General features: G+C 40.0%; 1 pseudogene; it reads left to right on the top strand.

The window, feature by feature from the left end:
* Positions 1–12958: 12958 nt before the first annotated feature.
* LOC112469614 lies at positions 12959–13077 on the top strand (annotated as a pseudogene).
* The last annotated feature ends 897 nt before the right edge of the window (positions 13078–13974 follow it).

Raw genomic sequence — 13974 nt, 5'->3', positions numbered from 1 at the left:
TGAAATGGAAGTTCAGTAGCACCCACATGGCGTGGCCTCCTCAAGTCGTCAGCAGAGGGGACAGGACCTCCTCCCAACTATGAGTCCAGGAGAGGAAGGGCCTGCCTGCATGTTCATTGTATTCCCAGTTCCTGGCACAATACCTGTTACAAAAATACTCAATACTTATTTGTGGAAGGAAGAAAGGAAGAAGGAAAGGAAGGCAGGCAGGGAAGAAGAAAGGAAGTGAATGCCTAATAATAAGGCACATTTATATTTCCAATCACTCTAAACAATTGGCTCAATACATAACAAAAACAGAACAACCAATTATATAACACTAACCAAGCAAAACTTTAAAAATACGTAATTTCCGGAAATCTCCCTTGAAAGGTATAGGCATGACAAGTGCCATTGATGGAGTAAGTAAAGTTTAATGATAAAAGGAATCTAGCCTCCACATAGTGTGTGATTCCATTTGTAGAAAATGTCCAGAATAGGTAAATCCACACAGACAAAAAGTAGATTAGTGGTTGCCTAGGGCTGAACATGGAGAGTGACTGCTAATGGATTTCTTATTGGAGTGATGTAAGGGTTCTAATATTGATTTATGTTGATGGTAGCACAACTCTGCGAATATACTAAAAACCATTAAATTGTATACTTTAAATTTAAATGTATACTTTAAATCATTCTTCTGTTTTCTTATTATTTTAGTCTCTTGTTAAAGCATGGTTGGGAATAATTGATGAGTAATGATAAAATAGTTCCATTTAATCATATGGCATGAGAATTTTATCTCAGTAAAGATTCTATAAAAGGGGCGAGCAGCCTAATGCATGCCAGCTCAGATTTAAAAGGTGTCACCGAATCCCATGCTCCTGCCAAAAATCAATCATAAATAACCCCAACCTACACAAATAACCTGAAAGGAAAACCTACAACATTGGCCAGTATGGGATGGTATTATTTTAATTTGGGGGTCAAGTAAAATTACTGTGACCCTAGAGAAGTATCAAAATAAATATTACTTATAAGAATAAGAGTAGAAACAATGAAAAAGAAATTAAACCGATAGTTTTAATATTTTTAAATTATATTTAAATATGGCTATGCCCTTCGTGATTATTTTGTTTTCGTATTTCTGTCTGCTATTTAGTATGTTAGGATGTTTGAAATGTTCAAGGAATCAGTCTTATCGGATTTACAACTATAACTTGGATTATTTAAGGGAATTTAATTAAGTTATGTAATGATCAGTATGATGGGCACCCCATCACTCACTCCACTCTGGGACAATTAGTAAAAGCCACATGAAAGTTTCATTCTCCTTGCCAGTGATTGGCTTAGGAATGGGCATGTGACGCAACTCCGGCCAATAAGATATGAGTAAAAGTTTACTGTGGGGCTTCCGGGAAAGGTTTCAGCAGGCTCAAAAAAATAAATAAATAAAATAAAAGAGAAATAAAGGTCCCACTTTCTCCTCTGAATTGCTGTGTCTGGATAAGATAATATTACAGTAGCCACATTGCTACTAGCCTGAGGGTGCTGCCAATACAAGGAGAAGGGCAGAGCCGAGAGAATCCGAATGCAGTAGAGCTGGAACCCTGCATACTGCGCCCGCAGCCCACCCCACCTCTGGGCTTCGTGTTATATGAGATCATACATTTGCTTACTGTTTAAGCCATTTTGGGTCAGGGCTTTCTGTTACTTTCATACACACACACACACACACCCAAATATATAATTTGTATTTTGTATATAAAAATGTAGTTTAAAAAATAGTTATTTTCTAAGTTTTGTTTAGTAGACATCTAAATTTGATAAACTGAGTATCAGTTATACTGGAAGTTGTAGAGAGTGTTCCTCTACACACACACAGAAGCCCCCTGGATTTTAAAAAACCTAGAGACTGTATGAAGAGGCAAATTTCAAAAAGGGATTCAGTCCCTTGATCATTTAAGAAACTACTGGTAACTGTGACATTAAATATAAACTCAAGGAAGGCATATCTATAGGAATCACAAACACTGATTTCTGCTGGTATCGTTTCTGGTGGAGGAAGGGAGGTTAGAGAGCCCAAAGGAACAGATCACCAGCAGCTATACTCCCTATCAATGACCAAGGGGGATTTCACAGGCTGAGAAACCCCAGTTCAAACGCCTTCGGGGCATAGGCAGGTTCTTTACATGAATGAAACTGAGTGGGAATGAGGCACTAGGAAGTGGCGGTCACTTCTACAAGGAACATCGCCACTCAGCCCGAGATGATGTTACTGTGAAGAAATGCAACTTCAGTGTTGCCAGAGCTTTCCTTTTTCAAGAAAAGCCAGAAACCTGGGTCATGTGAATCTAGCAAGTTTTAGATTAGAGCAACCAATTCAACTTAAAAAACAAAAACAAAATATTGTGGGGCCAAAGAGAACACATCTACAAAATATTGTGGGGCCGAAGAGAACACATCTTCATTCTTAATAAAATGTAGTCTACAGGCAGCCAGTTTGCAGCTTTGGCCCATAGACTTAGAGTGGATATGTGTGAAAGTTGAGACATCTACCCTGCATTGCCAGGCAGGGCAAGCATATTCCTCTCACAGGAGCTTCTTAGACATTTAGATCTGGCCACATTGCTGAAAAGATGTGATTTATAGTAAGAGCCCAGCAAGAAGGATTAACAGCGAAATATACCTGCATAATTGAATGAAATGATCTGTTGCATGGAGCTGGCTAGTATCATCTGCTTCAGTGTCCAAGGCTGACACACAATTTTCGTTTCAATCCTTGCCAGAGCCAAGCTGTATGTCAGTGATTAGCCATCATATCAATGTGATCAGTCTTTCTAAGCTCCCGCATTCCTAGATTTTATAAATTAGGATCAGTCATTCACTTATAACTGAAAAAATAAGAGAGGGGGAGAGAAACTGGGACTGCTGGTCCAAATGAGACATGAGTCTCAAGAGAGTCTTATCACACCTCCCTGGAGCTTCCCAGCACAGACCAGCACAGTCCTTATTTGTGGTGGTCACACAGAAAAATTTTCCCAGGTTTCTTGAAGATAAGAGTAAACCCAAGACCTGTGAAACCTTTGACTCAGAGAGAAATCTGCTCATTTTCATGGGTCTATTTGTGTGTTACAGTATTTTAAAATAAGTGTGATATGACACATTGTAGCAGGAGGAACTTAGGTTAGGTATTAAGAACAATGTCCTGACTAATAGATTGTGAAACATTAGAGCAGGTTACAAATAAGGAAGTGGAGGTTCTGTCTATGCAAGACTTTTCCGCCAGGGTAAACGCCTGATTCTGTTGGTCAGATGCTATCGCTGGTGAGATGGGAAATTGGTCTTTGTGTGATGTGTCTTTTCCAGCCTGCTCTTCATTCTTAATAAAAGCTATCGTTTTCAAAAGGGTAACCTGTTTGCCTTCCTAAGCCCTTTATCTTACCAAATCCTCATAAAAACACAATAATATCAAATATCCCCATTTTGAAGGTGAGGAAACTAGCTCAGAGAGATGAAATAACTTGCTCAAGGTCACCTTGTTAATAAATGGCAGAGCTAGAATTAGAATTTACTTCTGTGTGGCCTCTAAGTCCAGGCTTTTTCTACAAGGCCATGATGCTGCTGGTCCCTTGGCAGAGCACCTGTGGCTACCTGTGGGGAACGGAGACCAAAGGGAAGGTTCAGGCAAGGAAAGCATTACCCAAAAAAAGTGGTGTGAGCATGGCTGAGGCCCAAAGAGGAAGCCAGTGTCAGGAAGAGAGATAAGATGCCCACTGGGGAAAACACAGAGACCCGTAAGGGAGGCAAGGTCAGAACCTGGAAGTCAAGGGATATCCTTCCAGAAAAGAGTTTGCACTGACTTGCACAGTCTGGGAAGTGAAGATAGTGAACAGGGAGTTCATTTTAAGCAACACCCAGCTTTGCTGCAGAGTCTGTTCAACTACAGGCTGGATGCTGCTGGCCCGCCCAGCTCAGATTTTCCTTTGGTGACTCCTGACCTGCCAACAAAGCCTTTGGAGACTTCTCATTCCCATTCCCCCACCCTCCAGCAATTGTCTTTGATGTGCAGGACCTGAAACACTGTTTCCAATGGTGACTCTGCAATTTAATCAAGTGCTTATATCCATGCTAAGGACACCTATAATCATGGAGATTTCCTTATCTAAAAAAGTGTCCCTGTTATTTCTACCCTGCTAGGGCCCAGGTTCCTGGAATAGCATCATTGCTACAACTTAAGAGAAAGCAGGTAGAAAACTAATGAATCCCTATAGCCCCAATATATTTTATGTTAAGCCTCATTTCCTGTTTAACACTTGTGACTGAAGAGAGTTAGTGTCTTTATCACAAAATCAGTCAAAAAACAGCTTCAGGCCAACTCTGGAGCAGGGGCCACCTGTAGACAGTTTCAAGAGGTGATCTGGGTTCTCCATTCCATCTTTTAAGAGCTCATTTCCCATGCTCTAGTATGGCACCAGTAACTCTAGTCTCCATGTTCAGACAGGAAATTTAAAGAAATGAACATAACCACAGAGGCACGGGAGAACAGATTCACTGGGCTGGGCTTCCAGCTGTTCGACTAGAACTTATTTAATTACTTTAATTAAACTAAAAACTTCCTAGAAGTTTATGCCTCAAGTTCATTGACCTGCCTTGCTGATCAATGCCTTGGAAAATTCATTTAGTCTACACTTACCTGAAGTCCGCCCTTCACCCTCCACTGAGGGGGCAGAAGGAGGAACATTAACCAGAAACAAAACAAACAAATAAACAAATAAATAAAACAGAAAGACTTTTCTTTTCTCTGAATAGCCTTAGGTTGGCCAGGTCAACAGATCAATCAATACAAGAACACATCTTCCTGAAATTATTTCTCTCACCTCATCCCCCTTACTCCCTTACTATGAAAAAAGTTAGATATGACTTGTCTGTGATTGCAATGAAAGGTTAACTTCTCACTGGAGAGCCTCTACCCAGCCATTCTCATGCCATGTGTGAATACCAGGGCTGCACCCCAGAGTCTAAGGTAGGACAAGTCTCCTGGGCCCCAGCCTATCTGAGCATCAGGTGATCCTGGCCATACTGACCACCTTAGAGATGGGAACATGACCCAATGAAAGCAACAAGAATTTAGGCAGGACTTCTGTGAAACAGTTTCTCATGCTTGTCTGCTGGACTGAAGCATAAAACAATGAAAAACAGGATTCTGGGACTGCTGCCAGCCGTCTTGCCCCTCTTTGAATCTGAGCCTGAAGGCAACAGAGCAAAAGGCAGAGATGAGAGGAGAGATGCAGAGTCTTAATTATATCATTTGAGCTTTGAATTCACCCGTGCCTGAAGCCATCTCTGCCTTGAGACTTTTTACCTATGTAAACCAATAAATGTCCTTTTGCCAGAAGCCGATATGAGTTTTCTGTTACTCAGAACCAAAAGAGTGATAAAAGCAACTTTAATTCTATGAGGTAGACATTTCCATCTCTGTTTTATACATAAGAAAAATTGAAGCTCGGATAGGTAAAAAGAGATAGCTAAGGTGTAGCAGAACCAGGTCCTGATATGAATTCGCAAATTCAGTCCTTCACCCCAGAGCTATCTCTCTCAGTCACAGAAATCCGGAGGAAGTACAAATAACTTCAGGCTGAGAGATTAGCCAGGCTCCATAGGAGCATCAGTTGAGCTGAACTTTGAAAGACAGGTTGGATTGGCCTGCAATGGTAGCAAAGTATTATGGGTAAAGGGAGAATTATAGTCAAGGTCATGGATATGAGACAGCTCAGGGGTACAAGGACAAGAGCAGGTACTTTGGTTTGTCAAACACATTGAATGTATTAGAATAACAGGAAATAGAATTGGGAACACATTTAGGACCAGAATGTTCGGGGAACTTGAACTTTATTCTGAAGGTCAGAAATTCCCAAACCCCACTGTTTTAAAATTAGATTCGATTACCTGAAACTCAGCTGAAGCTACCTTAGTTGTACTAGGTCCTGGGGATGAGGTTTACTGACACAGGGGAAAAAAAAAAAACTCAAAAGAACCCAGTGAGGGGTTTTTTCAAATTCTTGGTTTTGAGTTCCACAATAGTGTTTTAAAACCAAGACAAGCTGATGGAACCGTAGCAGAAGTCACCTCTTATACAGAGAAATGCTGGATAATTTTTTTTTCTGAAGACATATCTAAGATGAAAAGCAAGAAAGGGAAATTCCGAGATGCCAGAAATCAAAAGGGAACTCAAAACTAGCATAGTGAGCAGAATCCTAAGCGAAAACAGGATAGGTTTTAGGGATTGCGGAGGGATTTTAATGTTGACATGGCAACAGAAGACGAGGCCTTGAACCCTGATGAAGCCTGGAGTTGTAACAAAGGTTCCTGTCCACTCCCCACAGGAGGATAGAAAAATTCTGAAGAAAGAGCAAGGAAGCCTGCCATTGGCCTGGGTCACAGAGAGAAAAAGAATCATCTATAATAAATTGGAAGCCCCAAGTCTGTTTCTACACCAGTGTGGGACCTGAGTTCACATTATGTTTCAGAGATAGGCCACAAGATATTGAGCAAAGTAAAAATAAATTCATACCTAGACAGCATGGTAAAAGTAGAGAACATCAAATATAAGAAACGAAAATCTATAGAAAAAGACAGACTACCTACAAAAGACTAAAAACTTTAGCAAGCTACTCATCAACAACAATAAATGCCAGAACACAAAGGAATATCTCAAAATTGCTGATCTATTGAGCTACAAAGGACAATGAGAATGAGAACCAGGAGAATGCTGGGTAGCCAAATAGGGAGTGATGTTTTAAGAACAGAGCCGTTATGTCAAAAGCTGCCAAATAGTCAAGTACAATTAGGACAGAGAAATGTCCATTAGAACTGGCAACCTAGAGATCACCAGTGACTTTGACTTAGTGGTTTCAGTAGAGGGGTGGGGGACAAAAAGCAGATGCGAGGAGTTAAAGTCAACACAAAGAAGTAAGTTTATGTCTCCAAAAACCCCTTTGCTTCAAACACATAGCCTGCCATGACATTTAAAACATGAAAATGATTTTTTAAAAGACACAACTAGACTCTTACATATCTACATGAACCAGAAGTGGAATAGAAGAAACACAGAAAGATCAGTGGGGCTGACGTTGAAACTTTGTGGGCTCTAAGTCTGAAAGCTGGACACTGGCAGCTGGGCAAGAGTTCAGCTCCCGTGGGGGTAAAAAGTACTTCCTACAATGTGGGGGATTGAAGCTCTCAGCTTGATACTAGAGGCTGATGGGGGCTCCACTGCATTGTGAAAAGAAGCTAAAGAAAACAGTGTCAAGCTGTGGACCCTGGCTTTATTAGAGCCAGGGAGGGGTGCCACAAAGAGAACATCTTGCTACCAGGAATTGTCAAGCTCTCTGCAGGCCCATGACTAGATCCGCCACATCCCTAATATCCTGGGGTGGAGAATCTTAATCCAGAACTCTAGCTCTAGGTTGAAGCCCAGAGGGCCAAATGGAAGCATCCTGAGAAGGGATGAGCGGAAAGTAAGAGAGAGAAATTAAATAAAACAAAAATTTTCTCACTCAAAAAAAGCTTGCGAACCATAATTCCAAAATGTATAAAAGAACCTACTGGTGAGAATGATAACCTTTGAAATTAACAATCAGATCAGAAATTTTCTCAAATTTCCTCTGGAAACTTGTAAAAGAATATAAAAAGACTAAAGCAGTAGGTTGAAATGTTCAGAGATGAATGCACACCCTCTGTTTCAAAAGGAAATTATTAAGCAAAAATAGGCTGAAGTGAAACAATATGAACAATAACCAATTAGAAACCCTTGAAATGAAAAATTCCCTAATTGAACTCTAAAAGGCCATAAATGGGAGAAACCCTAGATTAAACACACTCAAAGAGTAAAATTAAAGAACTGGAAGAGAGAACTGAGGAACTCAGAATGTAGTATGAAATAAATAAAAAGAAATAGCAGTTAAAAACATAGAGAACAGAATAAAAGTTTTAAATATTTATACATTCCTGAGAAAGAGAATAGAAAGAAATGGTAGAAAAAGCAATATTTAAAGAGAAAATTACTGAGTTTTTTCCAAAATTGAAGAAAAAGCCTTAGGAATAAAATAAATTTTCACTCAGCCAAATCATTATTTATGAGCATTGGAAGAGGGGAAATTTCAGCATATAAAAACTAAGAAATTCTTACCACTCATGGCCCTTGCTAAATGAACTACTGGATTTTGATTCTAACATGTATACTTCTTCACATTTTAACATCTCCAAAGTCATGATGCATATTACAATCAATTGGCAACTTTTATTTTTAGTTTTGTTTTCCTTTAAAAAGTTCCAAGTTTTTATTTGCTTAGTTTTCTATGTTCTTATCCTAATGTATCTTCAAACTTTCCACCAGGTGTATAAATCTCTCAAGTATATTTATTCCCTTTAGGCACTCTATTCAATCTACGTGACGAAGCCTCCTCCGGAGCCTTCATGCTTGTTCCAGTATGAACTGGTTGTCCTCTAGGCTTGTAGTATCCTTGTCATCTCGGATCCTCCGTTCACCTTCATTTGGGGATTTCCTCTCTCTTGTGATGAAGACTAGATCTCCTGGTCCCCATTTTTCCTACTTCTTGGTGTATCCCTCGTCTTAGTGGAGCCAGTTCTCCTGTTGTGTCCCAAGAATGCATCAGAAGTAACATTTTTGAGACTTTCCTTGTCTGAAAATATTTTTTTTCTACCCTCACTTGATAGCTTGGTAGAGTTAGAATTCTAAGCTGAAACTTATTCTTTTCTCAGTATTTTGAAGGCATTTTTCCATTGCCTTCTAGCTTTCCATGAGAAAGCTGAGGATTCAGATGCATTCTGATCTTTGGAACTTTGTAGAAGACTGTTTTTTCTCTCTAAAAGTTTTTAGGAACATAACATTTCTTTGTCCACACTGTTCTGGAATTTCTCCATGGGGAAATTTTTATTCACAAATTTTCATTCACTCTGCTATACTTTAAGTGGACTCTTTTACTCTTTGTGATGGGACCATCATTCCAGCTCCAAATCTTATCAAGGCCAAAGCTTCATCTCCTATTGCCATATCAACATTAAAATCTCAACCTCAGTGCCTAAGACCTATCCTGTTCCAGCTTCAGATTCTGCTCACCATACTAGCTTTGGGCTCATTTTTGGTTTCTGGCACTTGGAAATTTTCCTTTCTTGCTTTCTAGCTGTCTTGATGATACCATCCTGTCTCAAAGTTTTATCTACCATCTCTACACTGACAACTTGCAAAAAAGATATCCACACCGAACCTCTCCAAACCTGTGTATTCAGCTGCTCCTTGACATCTCTCCATTTGTGTGTCCAACTGAAATCTTAGACTTAAAATTCCAAATCAGAACTGCAATCTCCCTAAACCTGCCCCTTCCTCAGTAAGTGGCATTCATCCAGGTGCTCAATCTGAAACCTCAGAATTACCCTTGATTCTTCTCTGTCTCACACATACAATGCCATCAGCAAATCCTCTCGACTTTATCTTCAAAACATACCCAGAAGCCAGTGAATTCTCACAATCTCCATCGCTAACACCTTGTTCCAAACCACCATCACATTTGCCCCATTTATTGAAATACCTTTCAGTGCAGTGGTGTTGGACTGTCCCTTTGATGCCCACAGTAAGCTATAGTTTCTGTATTCACATCCTTGAGTAGTCCCTCCCCCTTGAATCTGGGTTGGCCCTATACCCTACTTTAAAATTAGAGACTGTGGCAGAACTGATGCTTGCCAGTGATGAACCTAGGCCACGTGGAAGGCCTGGCAGCTTCTACGTGGGCACATTTGGAAGCCCTGAGCTGCCATGTAAAAACTCTGGCTAACCTGTTGGAGAGGCCACATGAAAAGGAAGAGACTAGAAACCACATGGAGGTGAACCAAGGAATTCAGTCAACTGGAAGAACCAAGCTGTGAGAATGCGACCCCAGTCTTGCCATGGCAGCCAGCTCCCAACTGCTTGTCAACACATGGTAGACATTCCAGGCCCAGCAGAAATTGCTAGCCCTGCTGTGCTTGGTCCAAATTCTTCATGGTCCACAGAATCACGAGTAATAATAAAAGTTTGTTGTTTAAACCTCTGTATTATAGGGTAGTTTGTTTTGTCAAAATATGTATCCTAAACACTAATGTCCCTGCTTCCTCCTTCAGAGCTCCACCCCCGCCCCCTCCACCCTGTTCTCCATAACAACAGCTGGGGAGATCTTTTTAACATAGGAGAGGTCATATCACTCCTCTGCTCAGAACCCTGCAGTGCTTCTCCTCTCACTCAGAGTAAAACCAAAATCTTTACCATGGCCTCAAGATCCCAGGGGGGTGGCAGACTGAGGCCAGTGGGCCAAATCCTTTTACTGTCAAAAAGAAAAAAATTTTCACTTTTAAAAGGTTGTTTAAAAATAAAAATAATAAGAGAAAGAATATGCAATAGAGACCATATGTGGCCTGCAAAGCTAAAAATATTTACTGTCTGGCACTTTATAGAAAAAGTTGTTAACCTCTGCCCTACATAATCTGGCCCCTTGGTGACTCTGGATTCATCTTCTACCCTTGGTCATTCCCTTTGCTCATCTAACTCCAGGCAGACTGGTCTTGTTATTTCTTGCAATTTCTTGTAATTCCTCCAACCAGCCAGAAATGCTCTTGCCCTGAGGTCTTTGCTGCTGCAGTTTTTTCTGCCTGGAATGTTCTTTCCCCAGATATCTGCCCAGCTAACTCCTTTTCCTGCCTCAGATTTTTACTCAAATACATCCTCTCAGTGAGACCTTATCTAACCATCTCATTTAAAGTTACAGTCCTGCTGCATACACTCCCTGACTCTCTCTGCTTTATTTATTTTTTTATATCATGTGTCACTATCTAATATCTTTTTTTACTTTTTGTTGTCTTGGCTTATTTTCCATATCCTTGTACTAAAACGTAAACTCCATGTGGAAAGAAATCTTTGTTTGCTTTTTTCACTGACATTTTCAGTGCCTGGAACTGTTCCTGGTGCATTGTGGGTGCTCAAAATCTATTTCCTGAATGTCTTTATGGATCATAAAATCACCACATCCCTGTTTTCTGCACAAGACTTGTCACTAGCTGTATATTCCATATTTAGGAATTTGTTTACAAACTCATGAGAGTGGGGACTGCAGAATAAGACTCAAGTATCTGATGAAGTATTTATTAAGTAAATAAATACACCTCCCACACATATTTTAAGAGTGAATGGAAGGTGAGGAGGTAGAAACATAGGAAGCCAACAACTTTTTCAATAATTTTTTACCATGAATGGGAGCAGAGAAATAGAATAGTGTCTGGAAGAGAATAGTGTCAAAGGAGGATTAAAAATGGAGACACAAGGAATAATCAAGATTGACACAATCAATAGCATAGGTTAAAAAAAAGGGGTTAAGGAAGTAGAGTTTTTGGACTGGTAAGAGCAACAGGATGTAGAGCCTAGGATGAGAGTTTGACTGGTGATGGGCAGAGATTCATCCTTCCATTGAGCAGGAGGAAAGAGCAGCCTCCAGCAGAAATGGAGCTTTGTTAGTGGGAAGATCAGGGAGTTCCTTTCTTTTGGCTTCCAGTTCCTCACTGACGTCAGGGAGGGGAGTTTATCTGCCGAAACTTAGGAGAGAATAGATATTGGAGGTTTGAGAAGAGAAGACAGACAGAATGTGGAAAAAGAGATCTTTCAAAAGAGATGTGAAAGGAAAGCCAGACAGTTATAGAGGGCCCATTTGGGGTCTGTAACGACAAATTTAAACAAAAGCAGACAGCCCAGTAAATAATTTTCCTTGAGCAGCATCCAGTTGCTTGTTTGCACGTGCAGAAAAGATGGAGTTGAGTTCCATTAGGGTGACTGGAGCAAAGCAGTGGTTCTCAGTATGTGGTCTCCAGACCAACAGCATCAGAATCACTGAAAAATTAAAAGAAATGCAAACTCTCAGGCCTCCCCACAGCCCTCCTGAATCAGAAACTCTACAAGTAGGGCCCAGAAAACTGTGTTTTAATAAGCCCTTTAGGTGATTCTGGTGCTATGCCCAGTCAAGTTTGAGCAGCACTGCAATAAAAAGAAAGAACAAGGGAACAGAGAATACTTATAAGGGAATAATTATAATAGACTAGAGAGTCTAAATTTAAAAAGAAAGGAAGTAAAAACATAAGGGGTCTGATCGCAAGTCATAACGTGGTGGATCAATGTCTTAGAATATAATAAGGTCGAATGATTATAGTGTGATGTATTCATTTTCTATTGCTGACACAACAAATTACCACAAACTAAGTGGCTCAAAAAAACCCCACTGATAATCTCATAGTTCTGTAAGTCAGAATTCCAGGTACAGTATGGCTCAACTGGGTCCTCTGTTCAGAGTCTCATAGAGGCTGAAATCAATGTGTTGGTGGGACTGCATTCTTTTCTGGAGATTCTGAAGATAAATCTTCCAAGTTCACTCCGAATTTTGGTTCTGAGGTTGTTGACAGAATTTAGTTCCTTGTAGTTGGGGGCTCACAGGTCCCCATTTCCTTGATGGCTGTCAGTCAGGAGCCTCTATCAGCTCCTTAAAACCACCTACATTTCTTCTCATGTTGCCCCCTCCATCTTCCAACTAGCAAAATGGTGATCAGAACTGTGCTTTAAGATAATGGTCTTTTCTTGAAAACTCATATCAGAAAAGATGTTTGCACACCGATGTTCATAGCAGCATTATTCACAGTGGCCAGGACATGGAAGCAACTGAAGTGTCCTATGATAGATGATTGGCTAAAGAAGCTGTGGTACATATATAGAATGGATTATTACTTAGCCATAAGAAGAGATGAAATACTGCGATTTGCAACATCATGGATAGACCACAAGATCATCATGCTAAGCGAAATAAGCCAGAGAGAAAAAGTTGAAAACCACATGATATCACTTATATGTGGGATATAAACCTAAAAGCAACAAATGAACAAACAGAGACTCACCTACGGCCATGCCACCCTGAACAAGCTCGATCCCATCTGATCCTGGAAGCTAAGCAGGATTAGGACTAGTTAGTAATTGGATGGGAGACCACCTAGGAAGAACAGGTGCTGTAGGTGTAAAAAAAAAAAGTATATAAACCTAAAAGCAACAAACAAACAAAGAACCAGACTCATGGTCATGGACAATAGACTAATGGTTGCTAGAGGGTAGAGGGTAGGGAGGAGGGGGAAGGTAGATGGGGTAAAGGGGGGTCAAATATGTGGTGACAGAAAGAGACTTAACTATAGGAGGTGAACACACAGTGTAAAAAATATATATATATATATGCCTTACTGTTAAAGTGTACAGCTGAAACTTATTGGATTTTGTTAATCAATGTCACCATAAAAAATAAATAAATGAATAAATAAGATAGTGATTTTTAAACTGGCGTTTCAAGGGGTATGCAGGCATGAACAGTTTGAGGGGATCAATTCAAGGGAATCCTTGACTTCCATATGTAATTTTGCCTAAAATCTATCTAAGGATGCACTTCGGGGTATCCTATTATGCCTTTCCCACCGCCCATTTCACAATTACCCTTCTCTTTACAAAGAAAAGTATATCTCTCATCTGTCCTGAATCTTATATTTTAAACCAACCCAGGATATAAAAAATTCATCTCTTTAAACAGGACACCTATGGTATGCTTTGTGTCTTTCCCAGTCTTATACATATTTTTATTAAGTTTGAAGAATCGCATTTGAAAGCAAGGTAACATGGCACATGTTGAAATGTTCCAATATAGATATATGGTAGAATGGGACCAAATAATAATGACAGGCTTTATTTTTTCTTCCATCTCCAGACTGCTGTGAAAGAATGTGTTACTTCAGAGACAGAATCCTCTGAGAGCAAAGCAAAAAGAAGTTCAATAGGAAATACCGAGAATAGTGGCATCTTATATTGTCCAGATGCAAACTCAGGGCAAGACTCTCTGCCTTATCTAGTCATTCAATTGAGATGAGATATGT

Source organism: Pteropus alecto, unplaced genomic scaffold, assembly GCF_000325575.1.
Source record: "Pteropus alecto unplaced genomic scaffold, ASM32557v1 scaffold461, whole genome shotgun sequence".
Classification (NCBI taxonomy): domain Eukaryota; kingdom Metazoa; phylum Chordata; class Mammalia; order Chiroptera; family Pteropodidae; genus Pteropus; species Pteropus alecto.
This window is presented reverse-complemented; position numbering and strand designations above follow the sequence as displayed.